A 15,796-nucleotide genomic window follows, 5' to 3' on the forward strand; every position below is an offset into this window, starting at 1 on the left:
AGTGAACTGGATTCATTTTCTGTTGTGTAATTAGGCAGAACAACTGCAACCATAGCCTAAAAAGACAACACCATGTGTGTGTGTTGTGTTTGATTTATGTTCCTGTTGTGTATGTGTCAGTCCGTGCAGCTATCACTACCACAATCTCCCAGTATACATTGCAGCAGTACATACTAGCCAGGGCCCTGTGTCGACCTGTGGCCTGCGATACACATCTAAAACATGAGACGCCATAAAGAAGCATAATGAGGGAGGAGGCTGGGATGAGAGGAGAAAGAAACTGTGGCATTGCAGACAAAACAAACATCAAGGTTATAAGCTACCCACAATCAAATGCATTTTCCCCACCCTTTCAACTAACAATCTTTATATTTTTCTCATCCTCTATTTACACCCTGCAATTTGTAAATCTTTAGAGCACTTGGTGTGGAATGTTGTGTAAACATAATCCCAGATGTTGATCTATTATTAGCAGTTTGAAATGAATGAAATTCCACATAGAAGTCAGGCTATAATTAATATTTCTCCTCCCAGACATAAAATCTATATAATATATTTCCATGACTTTTAAATATCTCTGCAGACACAGAAATGAATTACTGTGTATTCTTTATCTAAATTATACAAATTCATGTCCAATATTGTGAATAATATACTGCAGAGTACACATGCCTGTGGTATACCATTTTGTAATTTGTAACCTCTTTGTTTCTGCATTTATTTTAATTTCATTTCACAAAAGTGCCATAAAGACACTGCTTCTTAGTTGAACTTTCTTTAGTTCTAGACCTTTTAATCATTTGACAGATGTTATAATAGACATATGTGTGTGAACCTTCAGTATATATACAGGCAGTTTACAAATTATTGGTTCTTCACACACACACACATCTTTGTTCACACACACACACGTCATCTGTTAACCTGTAGGATTTTGACATGTAATGCTTTATGTCCATGTTGTATAATCACATCCATAATGGATTCCAAGTGATTTTGTAGTTTAGTTTTCAATAATTGACTGTTTGTTTCTTAAAAAAAAAGGGGGGGGGGGGGGTGTTTTCCATGTCTATGTAATTAATAACAATTAACAATCAGCCATATTATGCTGAAAATAATTTCTTCAAGTCTTCAAAAGGCACCTGCTGGGGTCAAACGTCTATTGCTTTGAAATTTGGTGGATTATCACATTTTCAAATTATGCTTACAATTCTGCCAGAAATCCTAAGAAATCAATCAGGTTTTTCACATCATGCTTATAAATTCTGACTGCATCCAAGATCACACCACAAGCTCCTTTTAAGTGTGCACACTACTACTGCTAATACCACACACACAAGCACATATATATAAATATATACTCTCTCTCTCTCTCTATCTCTCTCTCACTCTGTGGGAAAGGATCAGTCTTACCTTAATTGCTCTTAAATCGGATTAATGACTGACCGGGGACATGTTGACTTAATCTCTGATCTTGTAAAGATTCACTACGTCCTGGCTGTGCCTGTTTCTTTCAAACTTGCCTCCATCCATCTTCTCAGAGTACTTACTCTTCCTCTCTCTGTCTCTCTCCCTCACACACACTTTCATCAATCTCTGCTTTCTCTCCATCACTCTCCTCTCCAGCAACTCTCTACCATTTCCTCTATTTTCCGTCTTATGTCACCCCTCTGGCCTCTCACCTCTCACCAACTCTGTCCATCTTTACCACAGCCTCCATCCAGTGTATATTGTGTGACTATACTCTGGACCTCTGATCACTGGGAAGTAGCCTTAGCACTGTACCTCTCTCTCCTTCTCTCTTACACTCTCTCTAACAATTAATGTATGAGCACAGAAACACTGCTGTGTGCATATATAAATAGTACAGTATATATGTGTATGTGTGTGTGTGTGAGTGAGTGAGTGAGTGAGGGCTGCAGTAGTAATGCATGGGCAGCCGTGGAGTGTTGTATTAGCACACGTCGATGGGAGCCTGTCATTGCCTCCTAAGTGCTTTGGCAATACTGGGGACCTCCTGTCATGCCAGTGCAACTAATCTCAATCGAATTACATTGAGCTGGTATTTAGATGAACAGACAGGACAAGAGCGTCAGTCTGCTTTCCTGGCCAAGCAACTTTTGTAGTGTATGTGTATATGTGTGTGTGTGTGTGTGTGTGTGTGTGTGTGTGTTGGTCATTGATGATGCTTATCTTTTCTGGCTACTTTACTAAGACATAAAGGTGCAATACCATGTGATGCCACAGAAAGGCCTTAAGAGCAACATTAAAATGACAGCTTTAAAACCATTATGATCTTATTATGATGCTCCACTGACTTCACTGATTGCAAAGTTTAAATGCTTGGATTCGTATCTGTTTTAAATGCATCTTGGGTGCGTTTACACTTGTATTTTTATGTGGCTTGGCCAAATTCTTACATAACTCTCACATAATTCTGCTCTAACTTTCTTTTTACTTTCAAATGTGTAAAGTTTTTTTTAAAGGATTCATGTAGGTTTATGTATCAGCAGTTCATTTCTACATTCTACAATGTTGAAAAACACTGTTTTTGTTCCCATTATTTTACATTAGATATGAAAACAACTTAATCAGCTTAAATCCAAAGCAAACTACCAGGATATTTATAATTATACTTATATATAATGATATATTGTTATATTGACAGGTAACCTGAACATAAGCACAATGCACACATTATTAAGTCACTAAACTGTCACAAATCCTATTTCTTCCCTCAGAGCAATGCTCTCAAATCGGCTTCAGGTAAAAAGTTCATAAATGAATTACTGCTATGAATGCTTTCATAATAAGGTGTAAGCTAAATTGATTTACAGACTTTATGGTAGTTCGTAAAGATGTTTATGGTAGTCTTTTTCTTAAATGCTTGTTTTTTGTTTGTCTCCAGATCTGCTCCTTTTCCTATTTCTTATTCCTAATCCTAAATAATTCCTCACTCTCTTCTCTCTCTCTCTCTCTCTCTCTCTCTCTCTCTCTCTCTCTCTCTCTCTCTCTTCCATACACGTTGTGATAAGAGTCACTGGGATTTATCAAATTGGGCCCCATCGATTAACTGACCTTTATTACTCTACACATTGCCAACCAGCCAGATCGAGAGATATGTAGGTATATATAAGCTCCCCTGACAAAAAATTAGCCACCTTATGTGTTAAAAATGGTAGTAACTCCAGGCTTCTGCAGATTACATGAGGATGATAGGGCTACATGTACCTATAGGGATTCATAGATTGAGAAGAGGTGGTACAGTTCAGTGAATGTCTGGTTCGATGTGTATAAAATGGGTCACAAATGATGGCAGATGTCAATGATTGTCAAAAAGGAGTGATTGCATTTCGGTGTATGGATTGGGTTTGGTGGAAGTAGCTGAATTTGTATCGCAGTATCGCAGTGTACAGTCATACAGGTCTACCAGCAGTGGCAGAAATTCCAGTCTACTGAAAATTCTGGTCAGAATTGTGTCCAAAAGACAGTCGGCTTGTCTCAAAGCTTGTGAATGAACATTGTTTCGCTTCCAGAGAAGAATTGCTTCTAGAAGTAGGCCTGTATGATTGCACTTATCGATACACCTGCAAAGTCAGCTACTTCCTTCATACTGTGGCCTTTGGCACACCCAAATGGAATCATTAATTTTTTCCAATCATTAACATCTGGTTTCTGACCCATTTTCCACACAACGAACAAGACATTCACTGCACTGTACCACCTCTTCTCAATCTATTAATCCCTTCGCACACTTCATCCTTGTGCAATGCCATCTCCAGAAGCCTTAAGTTACTGGCATACTACTACCTTAAGCACACAAAGGTATGTATATGTTTGTGTGTGTGTGTGCATGAGCAGTTGCTGTGTATGAAAATCAGGGGTTGGAGAGATAGGGGAAGATATTGAGGACAGCGTGTGATGGAGTATGTATGGTTAATAAGGTAAAAGACTCTTAATGCTGTTGAAGTATTCAGGACACAGTCGCTGAAGTGATGGTCTCACACATTAGTTCTGTTCAATTTGTTTATATATCAATATTTACACCATGCGTTGTACCAGTACTGACTTAAAGAAATCCACATCCACAGCATTAATGAGTCAATCAACTTGGCAAATAACAGAAAAGGTCTTACATTCTTCCACACTGAGGAGCCATGAGACATATAATACAAGCTTGTCCACTGAGCATAACAGCAACTCAGATCAGACTGAAGACCAATCCATAGGATTATCCAGTCTAACATTAGAAAAAGGATTGTCTGGTTGATTACTGACTATTTGTGTTAGATATACAGTAGGTCGATGTTGGATATGTGATAGGAAATTCAGTGTTTAGTGTGAGAAAGAAATTCAGCTCTCATCTTTCCTGATCATTTTCATTTGCATGGCAGATTTAACTGACCTAAAAGGAAAAAATAAACTTGTTTGTGGCGTGAGCACAGATTATAAGGGCACCTGTTGTTACTACTGTTTGAATTCGTTGATATTTTACCTGCTTGTTAGCTATTTCAGATGGTAAATTGGAATTATGTAAAAAGAAAAGAAAGAAAGAAAGTAAGTAAGTAAGAGAGAAGAAAGAAATGAAGTCTCCCTAATGCTTAAAAACCCACTGGAATCAAGCATCTAGTGATTGCAGACCCAGAAAACAGAAGAACAGAAAGTAATGAGTTCGTTTGTGGATAAACTGTTGTGATTGCATCATATTTCATTACATTTCTTTGACCAGGCAAGCTGCACAAATGGGCAGTTTTCAACTAGGCAGGTAATTATATTATAACCTTCTTCTTCTTCACTGTTATGCAAAAACCTTGCATCTCCAAAATACCAACTTTACAGGATAATGGAAGTTTCTTAACTTTCAAGTCGATGTAAAAAAGATTTTATTTCATGTTTCACGTTTTCAAGCATTTCTATTGGTCCATCCATCATGAAAGTTTTGACACAATGAAAAGAACAACGGTCAGATTCAGACTTTGTCAAAAACTGAAAAACTGCAAACGACATACGAGGTTTTTGCTTGACAGCGATTTTATGTAAATTAGAATAACTATCTGACGTGGGCTGTTAGGCATGGGTAAAACGGTATGTTACAGGTGTTGTTGCCTTTAGTTGTAGAAACTGAACAAAGAACCGAGTAAACCCCGGTGCAGGTGTATATTCCTCGCTGGTAAGACTGAGAGAGTGTGGAGTCTTTGTCCATACACTTACCGGATCTCCGGAGTGGGGTTGCCTCAGGTGGAAACCGCGGGCCGAAGCCCGAGACGTACTGCGGGGCCCTTCCTGAGCCGGACTGAGAATCGCGGGGTGTCTTTGGATCCGTTAAGAATGGCAATGGACGTTCTGCCGCTCCGTGGAAGGAAGATTATTCTGGAATGAACATAAAAAACATACATAATGTTTCTTTTTATAACATGTTGATGATCGTGACCATTAAGTGAACTGGACCGCAAACCCTACCTCGCTCTCTTTTCCCCTCTCTCTCTTTTTGACTCTCTCTCTGTCTCCCTTTTGCTCTCTTTCTCTCACACACACACAATCACCCGAGGGACGGCTCAGGACGCTTACGACCCCTCACACTGCAGTTTCCCTGCTGATGTTGAGGCTCTCAGTCACGGCCAAAGCTGGTACCACGTTCCGACACGTTCAGTAGTCAATAGTCTTTTGGAAGTCAAGTGGAAATCCTGTAATTTCTTAGGTGCACTGATGTCACACATGTTACTTGTCAGAATTAGAATGTCTAAAATGGCACAAAGCAGGTAACCCGTGCGCCATAAAAAAGACAACCTATAAGCAATCTGTATATATTATAAATAATGTTAACTTAGTTGGGGAAAAAATGTTAAGAAAAAAAAACTGGAAGTCAGTGTAAAAGAATTTTATTCCGTTTACTAATTGATCCATAATCATGACATTTTGACACTATTATAAAAATCAAAATTAGGCAAAAAAGTCAAAGAGCAAAAATATACACAAGGTTTTTACGTGACAACGGCTTTATAATTTTAATCTACCAACTAAACACAGTATTCAAAAACTTTCCGCTGCAACAAACAGGGTTCTTATGGCGTTTTTTTACTGAACTGTTTCAAAGATCCACCGTCCATCCGCGTCCATTTAAATACGAATTTAAATAATATATCAAACAAAATAAATAACAACAATACGCACAAATCTGTCCAAAATGTTACTTTTGCAGGAGAAGGGAAAACATCATGAAGCGTTGAGTCAATATGAATGAAATGGAAATTTGCAGTATTTCTTATTTTTCATTTAAGAAAATGTCATCTGTATTGTATATGTATTGTTCGACTTGTTAAACAATGTTCTAGAAATAATACAATTATATTATTATTATTATTATTATTATTATTATTATTAAGTTTCCTAATACGGTTGTAATTAATATGATGTAGTTATAATAAGTCGCTCAGAATGAGTGAGGCAGTCGATGGGGGAGGGGTGCTAAAGCTGAGGGACGGAGGGACAGAGAGAGTAGAGATTTCCCCAAATGCCATTTAATGTCGGAAATATTTCCAGCAAATATTGACAGCCGGAGAGACGCAGGAGGGAGCCGCGGAGCAGTGGCACAAGTAGCCTCGCTGTGTAAAGAGAATTAAACCACATTCAGAAAGTGGGCAGAAGCCTATCCCGAAAGGAAAGAAACGAGCTGTGAAAACAGGCAAAAAAATGCGCAGAAATGTGTAGGATGCGACTGTTTTAGTAGAGGATCCAGAGAGGAGGAGATCTAAAAACAACAACGCGTGGAGGGGTCAGAATTAAGTTAACGTTTTTTTCTGTTTTTATTACTGTATTATTGGCGTTGTCCATTTAAGCAAACGTTTTCTATTGAATTAGTTTTGGATTAACTGAAACCAGAAAACAATGTTAATTCATAGTAGATTAAGAGAAAAGTGCTATCAAACTTTACAAATGTTTACATTTGAGTATATGTCCAGATTACGTTTCATGCGGTAAGACTTTTTAAATGTATTCTGAGAGGCCTGAAACAGTCTGCAACATTTCTATTGATTATTATCTGTGTGTAGAATACACACAGGCCTTGATATCCATCTAAAAATAGTTGAAAAAAATAAAATCTTAGAAATAAGGGAAAAAATTCCACTATGCTAATAATAAAATCCATTGACAAGAGTGCCTCAAAGACAGCCGGCCTCTCTTTTTATCTTCAACATATTTTCTTGTACTTTAATATTGAAACTGGACCTGGACCTACAGCCGCTTTGGATCCCCCTCAAACAAGCCAAAAAAACTTTTAAAAAAGAAAAAAAGGATCCAGGAGGACCAAAATCACGAAGGCTGGAGAACTTGCAAGACCTCGGGATTTACTCGTGGTGGTACGTGGTGAATAATTTAACAAACGCAAACAACTTTCTGCTGGTTTCGATACATCTAGTGGAAGATCAGGACATCTGATGTGGTTAGAGCTACATGTCTATATATCGATTTATAAACACCTGTTATCAAAAACAGAGCGACGCAAATAATTGATGAGGCGCTCCCACCGCGCACATGGATATGCATCCAAAATCGGCCAATGCGAGCTGAAAATCTTTGATTTAACTTTCTCATTTTTGGAGTCGTAGCCTACCCCCCTGAAGGCTTCAAGTGGAAATTGGACATGCACTCTTATAGCCAACTTTCTGCGGCCGCGGCTACCACGGCTTAGCGGCTTATAAGATGTTAAGTTCACAGCTCTTATTAAATAAAATTATTTGCCTGACCTGTATCCTATACCCTCGAAAATGTGTTTTCTTTTGTTTATTAGTTTAGTTATACTGTATTAAATGTTTTTGACCTGTAATTTTGACGGTACCCCAATACGTATTTGAAATTAAAAATACACAATAATTATCTGTATAACCATTTAAATGTCACTTACATATTATCAGTGTCACGCATAAACCTCGAATCTCCAAAATGTAAACTCCACAGGCGGTAAAAACCTTCATAACTTTCCATGGAAGTCAGGGCAAAATATTTTATCCAAGCAGCATTTCTGTTGGCCAATGTATCATGAAATTCTAACAAAATATACTTAAACTATAAACTATACTTACTTTCGAAATATGTCAAGAGGTTAAAACAGTAAAAAAAAATAAAACATAGATAAATTAGGATTTTGCGTAAGAGGAACCATATATTATATAAGCTATATATAAGCCATATATTATATAAGCTATGACCAAATTCCTTCCTCTATATCTAGCCTATGTCTAGACTAGTCGCTGTTAAGAAGTGAGGTAATGTAGATGGGTACTGACTGCCTGGAAAAGGGCAGGTGGAAGGGATGTACGCAAGAGTTCATGAAATGTCTCCACTTAACGAGTGATTGACTGTCTAATTGACTGATGGATAATGTGGAGCTGAGAACTGTGTCGGAGAGGCTCCAAGCAAATCTTTAACAAACGCGCACACATTGCACGGCTGATCCGGGCCGCCCCAAACAACAAACTCGCCAAACTCAAAAGCCAATGTTCCTGCTCACTATAAACTATATAACACACATGAAACTCACAGGCTTCTCTCTTGCTAGTTTTCTCTTTTTGACATATTAGAACCCGACAGGGCTTTACATATTGGACTAAAATTTAATGGTGAATGGACCAATAGAAACGCTCCAAAATGACTTGGCATACATTTTTACATTCACTTCCACTGAAAGTTAGTTTTTTTTTCCTTACACAGTTGATATACAGATACGAGTTTTTGCGTGACGTCGATGATATACAAACAGCCTTAAATCTAAATCTATTATTAGCTATGATAAATAAAAGTAACTATGATTCACGTCAATGCTCGTGAAAATCAGTGAGAGCAACACACAAGCTACGACAAATATATACAATTATTATTATTATTATTATTATTATTATTATTATTAATAATAATAATAATAATGTAGAGCTGTAAAAACGCACTCGTGTCTACAAACATCGTATCTCCATTTTTCCCATTTTTCACTTTTATGTATAAAAACATGGAAAGCAAACTTTTTATGTATACTTTGAAACTAACACAAGTTGTGTCAAAAAGATAAACGGACCAACAGAAATGTTCCAAATTACTTTTGTTATAAAATCTTTTTACATTGACTTTAACTGAAAGTTAGGAAGGTTTTTTTCCTTCTCCTGTAAAGTTGCCGTTTTGTGCATTACCGCGACAATATGCAGCTCCTATATTTACATTAAACAACGCAAAACTATTTAAACAGTACGCATTCACTTCCAGCACAATTATATAAATATAAATAAAATAACAAACATGTATATAAGCCATGCAAAGAAGTCAGAATGATCTCCGATCGCAGTGCCGTCACTGTCATACCTCCACTCGTCCCGCTCTGGCGCTCCGTAGGTTACTCTTTCCACCGGGCCGCAGTTTGTGTGTGCGTGTGTGCGTATGTGTGTGTGCGGGGCGCTGGGAGCCCGGGACCGCGCACGCACACCTCTACACCAGCGAGCACGAGCTCTGCAAGTAAGGGAGAGGGCGGGCGCCGCGCGCAGAGGAGGTGCGCATCTCTCTCTTGCTCTCTCTCTCTCTCTCTCTCTCTCTCTCTCTCTCTCTCTCTCTCGCTCTCTCTCTCTCGCTGTGTGTAAGTAGTTAATTAGTAAATCCCCATTCGCTGTGCCTCGGGTCGGTTTGTTTTCCCCGGTCGACAAGCCGAGAGGAAAGAGAATTTGAAGTAGGATTCGACCCGTTTCCGCTCCTCTGTCTCGTATATGAGGTTAGAAAGAGAGAGAGAGAGAGAGAGAGAGAGAGAGAGTTGTGTCCTCCCTCCCTCCCATCTTTCTCCCTCTTTCTCTTTCTCATTCTTTTTCGCCACCAAATAAAGACCTTTCTCTTTCTGTCGTTCTTAACACTCGCACCGAATTCATCCTCGTTTTCCAATTTTCCAAGTAGTAGTAGTATATGTACAGTATATATATATATATCTATATATATATATACATAGAGAGAGAGAGAGAGAGAGAGATGCAACTTCTATTCCACAACCTCATCTCACCTCCCGTAATATTAAACTGCATCACACTCCTTCCACACACACAAAAAAATACCATGTCTACATGTGAACTTGCCTTTTTTACTCCAGATTGTGTCCTTTTCTTTCCCTTTCCTTCACTTCCCTTGTCGTCCACCACCATGGCCTCATGAGCAGCAAACGTGCATGGTTTCAAAACTTAGCGATGAGTTACTCGACCAGCACTGCAAGACTTCACAGCCATTGACTCTGCCTAACAAACTTTAAGTGCTTAATTGATCCTCAATCAGCTACTTAATAATCCATTAGGTAAACCTGTGGAAGTCACTCGTGTGTGGAAACGGGAGGGGTGGGGGTTGATGAGAGGAGATGCTGAAAGACAGGAGAAAGATGGATCGTGAAAGCATGAACGTCCTCAAAGCTACTGCCAGGCTCTGAGATGTGAGGCACTCGGAGCAGAACTGCACAAACACTCCTCTTTACCGCCCCCTAGTGTCTGACACTCGGAGAGGGCCACAAGTCCACCACCACGTTTGTTTGCTTAACCTCCTTTACAAGTGATTCAGCCTCCTGTAGCCTGGATCAGTTCTTAATCCCAAGGTCTGAGGCAGCCTACCTCCAGAAAACCTGGCTTTATTGTGATGAAATCACATAAGGGTTGGTTATTAACTCATTGATTCAACTTTGAGTGGAAATGTAGGGAAAGAACTTAACTGAGATGTATTTGGGATGGGAACTGAATACTTTAGAAAACACTCTTGATGTTCACAAATGCAGGGTTTAACCAAAATAATCATCTTGTAATTAGCTTAATAAGCAATGTGAATGTGATTCATTAACTCAGATTAATAGGATATCCTGCTTGTCAATACATATTCACAGGACAATTTGCCATGATGAGCCCTTACTGAACAGTCAACAAGAATGTCTGTACTTGCGCCACATGGCATCAAAAGTCCAGAGATTCATTAGAAAACAAACACGTTAGCTGTTCGTAACTGATTGTACTAGATTTAGTAAATATCCATAAATTACCATTGAGGCTGAAATCATCCAACTGATCAATGTAATTGATCACACAGGATCACACAATTTGTCAGTAATTGTACTGACATCAGGAAAATGCCTTAAGTATGTACAGTATTCCAAATGATCCATCCTGAAGCTAACTAAAAAGAAATCCTATTAAATGATGAGGAACAGTCTGTCTTGTCAGTAAAAAGAGGGAAACAATGAAAGAATGACTCCTCCGATTTCTTGAGAGCATTTAATATCTTTCTCTTCTATCATATTGGATGTGTAAGAAAATACCGATATATTAAAAGTATGTGATATTATGTTTTGCAATGCTGTGTCCATTCTCAGAAACACAGTATTGATTTTAATTAATAGTTTACATGTAAAGGCTGGTTTCAGACAGCGGTTCATTTTGTGTGGTGTTTAAACCCTGACCGCTAGGTAGCAGTGTTGTACACAGTGTTGTTTTCAGATCTCTGTTCTGACTGCATAAAAAGTAACATTTTCAGATTTTATGCATATGGTGGAGTGTTTTTTTATACTATGACAGTTTTTTATATATATTTTTATATATTTAATTGTTTTGTTGAAAACATTATTGAAAAATATGGCAATATATTGAATCATAACTCTTGTGTTGGGATACCTACCATATGACACAGCTCTAGATCCTGAATACCAGTTTTCGGATGCAAGTAATATAGCACAGTGATCTATTTCCCTAATAACAACCATGACAACTGATGATGCCTCCAGTTGAGCTTTTGCAGTATTATTGATTGAGGCAATTAATATAAGTAAGTGGGATTTTTTTAATGCTTAATTCCTATGCAATAGATTTGCTGTCTCTTTGAATGGCCTTCGTTGCCTTTTCAGGGCAAATTGAATTTGAAACCAGATGCATCTTAACATGAGATGTGTTGATTTCTTTCTTAAAAGTAGACCGTTCCACATCTCATTTAAAATAATAGTCCTTTAGGTAAAATCCTTTAGGTAACCAAAAGTGGTTCTTCTATCTCTAAAAAATGCTTCTAGACAGCTTTATTTTTAGGAGTGTAGATTGGAAGGCAAGCAGGATGAAGGAAAGATGGAAGAGAGTAGTAGAGAAGAGGAGAATGCGTATGAGTGAGAAAGAGAGGTGGAGGTGGAATGAGCAGTGAGATGGCAAGAGAGCAAAGCTAGAAGTGGGAAATGGAGAGCAAAGGAGAGGTAAAGAGAGCGAGAAAGAGCTCCAGTCCCCAGTCTTAATCTGAGCAGGTCTGATCAATAGCCCATTTCCCATTGTTGCCAGAGCTCTTCGATCGCTACACCACCGAATTAACACACCCACTTTAATCTGAGGGGGAGACGGCCCCATGGGGGGGTGGGGCGCTAGCATGGTCTGTGAGAGGGGTTCGGGGGGCTAAAGGGGGGCAAGGGTAGCAGCTGTGGAGGCATCCTCAAATGAAATCAAATCTAATTGTTATCACTGTTGGGCCCAGTGTTATTACTACCACTGTTTACAATTATCTCTAACAAACTCATCTTCTCTGTGTTGGCCTCTCACACCAGCAGCAAAGCATAACGTAGGTTGGACACATATAAGCAGGTTAAAGTCACTGGACTCATCATTATGCTCAGAACAGTATAATGTGAACTGCAGGTATAGTAGGATGAAAATAGGACAGGCTGTTTTCAGGACTGTGAGTTACAGTGTAAACTCCAATGCAGTCAGGAGGAACTGCATTGTTCCATGGATCTTTTTATATGAAGAGCTCTTAATAATATGACCTGCCCAAACAATGCCATGTACAGATACCATATACTGAAATATTAAATGCATCCTAAAATCCATTAAAACAGTTTTTAGTGTGTCTCGTTAAAGTCCTTGATATCACTCAGAAGCCTGTGCATGCCACCTTTGTTTATTGCAAGGGTAAAGAAGCAAGGGCCAGAGTCCATCACAGTTGATGATGATTTCCCTGTTGTAACACGACAAAACCTGGCTTGAGCTGGAAAAGCACAAGATTGTGCAGGAATCCAGCCCTCTGGGACCAGAATTCCAATCCCTTTTTATAGTCTGGGCTAGGGTGACAAATCTACATGACAAGGCCTCTTACACCACACTCTTACACCACACTCAAATGTACTCGGCAGGTGCCATTTTGCCAAATGATGTTTCTCCTTTTCAGGAAGATGAACTGCGGTGTGTTGACGTTACCACTCTAGTGCCTCACCTGTTTTAACTGACATCACCTGCCCATGACCCTAATTCACAAGAACCTGCTCTTTCTACTTGACCATGTCACTTTATTTCATATTGGAGTAATTTTCTCGTTAGCACGGGGATTTAATTGTGGGTAATTAAGCATACTCCTCCAGTGGATGGAGCTGAGTGCGGTTAACTGTAGCTAAATTAGCTTCAGTTCAGCTGTGAAATACGAGGTTAAGTGAGGGTGGCATGAGAGAGTAGCGACATGAATTAGCAACTAAAAATGAAACATATGTATATAAACATAGGAATGCTTTTGGATTGGAGTAATTGGTTATTTTGGGGATATTGGGGATCTACCATCTACTATCCGAACTGAAGTGCAAAAGTTACACTAAACAGGCCGCTAAACTTAGTCCATGTTCCAAACCAAATTCTCAGGAAGCTGCCTATTACATAAAAACACTCAGCTGAATAAAGCCCCCGTGCCCTTTTCTGTGTCTGCTCTGTTACTTAAACCTTCTGCAAGTCCATAAACATGCCCAAGAGTCATAAAGAGAATGAGGAATGATTTAGTCATTGACTGTAACATCCAACAATGGATGGGGTAGAGAGTATAATCAGGCACAGTGTTTATGAGTGTTTGATAATCAGCGGAGCAAGGCTTTTTACAGTACTAAGCCTGTTATGGCTGCTATAAATATTGGCTTATGACCCTAGTAGAAATGGACACCTTTAGGTGGCCAAATTGAAAATGTGTGGAAAGCAAAGTTACCCATGCATGATTATACAGGCATGTAAGTACAGTTCATTAAAAGTTCATACTAGTAGGGTTTTAATAGATATAGACATGCAGGTTCTAAGGTGGTACTCGGACCGGTTCTCAGAAAAACTTTTAAACTGACCAGTGTTGTATCAGCTCTCACAGTGTTAAATTTAGAACCGGAGAATTTGCTGTGTAGTCTTTCATTATATTTCTTACACAAGTACAAGCACAAGTACTTATCAGCAAAACTGACCTATGAATATTATGTTCAATGCAATGTTTTTCTAACGCCTCTGATTAAGATACAAATGCGATTCGACACAAAGAAAATAAGTTTATATAAATCAGGCATCTGTATCTAGTCAACATTGTTCTGAAAATTACACCTTCCACCTAAATACCAACCAAATTCCAGCCACGTCCACAGCAGACCACAAGAAGCACCCCCACCCCAAGAAAGCAGCAAGTGAAAAGAAACTAGTAGAGGAAACTGATACCAGAAGCCTGCGAACACACTTTCCCCCGCAATAATTAGCTCCAAACAAATAGAGCAATCAATGCAAGAACAAGTGCACCATGCATCACCTTCCAGTTCCCCTTCCGTTCACTTTACTCACGCCCCCTCCAGCTATGAGATAGCGTGACACCCGCCCCCCAGCAGAAACTGAAGTCATTCTGTAAGCTTTTCTAATTAAAACACAAACTCATTCCTGACACTACTAAAACACCTCAACACAAAAAATATCAGCAGGTCAAACAGCTTCTACAAGCGTTACAGAGGACTTCTGCAGTTAGATACACTTCTACACGTTTACACCTGCTTCTAAGAGTGCTTCTGGTTCTAGAAGCGCAAGCGGGAGAAAGTAGAGAGAGATGATTGGGTGGGGGTTGACTTACCTGGCGCTGCTTCCTCATATGGACTTTGGTTCCGCACGTAGAATTTGCCCCCCACAGCGCCGACTGGAAACCACATTAAAATCAGCTGACACACAACTTGCGTTCGTTGCGTCCGGTTTCGGAACGATTTATGTCATGCACATCATCTACGGGCAAACCCTGGCCACGCGCTACACGAGAAGGCACGATGATGAAACAACTACAGCTAGAGCCATTGAATCAAACAAGACCCCCACCCTGTCACACTCTTAGAACTTTAGAAATAAAAGAAAAACAAGTGTCGCCCACCATACACGTTCTTTCCAGGCGTGCCTCTTCTGCCAAGTCTGAGCGCGGCGAGTTGCGGGACAGGGCGCGAGGAGGATGAGAAGGAGGAGGAGAAGGAGGAGAAGGAGGAGGAGGTAGGGGTGGGTGGTGAGTGGTTTAGGTAGGTAGGGGGGAGATCAAACCCCTTGCTCCGCACGTGACGAGAGCGCGAGGAGTTGCCGGAGCGCGCCGACAAGGAGCCGAGGAGAAGCGTGGAGAATTGAAGGAGTGTTGGTGGAGGAGTGGAGGAGAGAGTGGAGGTGTAGAGGAGCGGAGGAGAGAGCGCGCGGTGCGGGGTTCCCCCCCTACATCACACACCGAGTTTCAATCTGTCCGGTGAAGGCGCGATCGAGGCGCTCCGGCGTCCGAAAAATTGACCAGCGACCGAGAGCGAAAAAAAAAGAGAGTGAATCGGCCGCGGAAAATATATGTAGACGGCGGGGGCAGATTGCGGATCGATCGGGTTATAATTTTGTCCAAAGTCAGAGAAAATAAAGTTCATGGAGGAATGAAATTTGAAAACAGATGGCGAATCCCTTTCGCACTAAATAAGATTCGATCCCTGGGAATGGAGTGTAGATAATATTTGGTTGGACGTTTGATGGAAAATGACGGA

At 39.8% G+C, this 15,796-nt stretch overlaps 1 protein-coding gene across 1 annotated transcript in view; it reads right to left on the bottom strand.

Annotated features, from left to right (window-relative positions):
* Positions 1–9,385, bottom strand: part of erfl1 (Ets2 repressor factor like 1) — a 55,708-nt gene extending 46,323 nt beyond the window's left edge. Inside the window, exons 1-2 of the mRNA XM_072658856.1 lie at positions 9,349–9,385; positions 5,212–5,370 (exon numbers count right to left, since the gene is read on the bottom strand). The gene's annotated coding sequence lies outside the window, so the exon portion shown is untranslated. The remainder of the gene's footprint in view (positions 1–5,211; positions 5,371–9,348) is intronic.
* Between the last annotated feature and the right edge of the window lie 6,411 nt (positions 9,386–15,796).

The sequence above is a fragment of the Salminus brasiliensis genome, chromosome 1 (genome assembly GCF_030463535.1).
Source record: "Salminus brasiliensis chromosome 1, fSalBra1.hap2, whole genome shotgun sequence".
Classification (NCBI taxonomy): domain Eukaryota; kingdom Metazoa; phylum Chordata; class Actinopteri; order Characiformes; family Bryconidae; genus Salminus; species Salminus brasiliensis.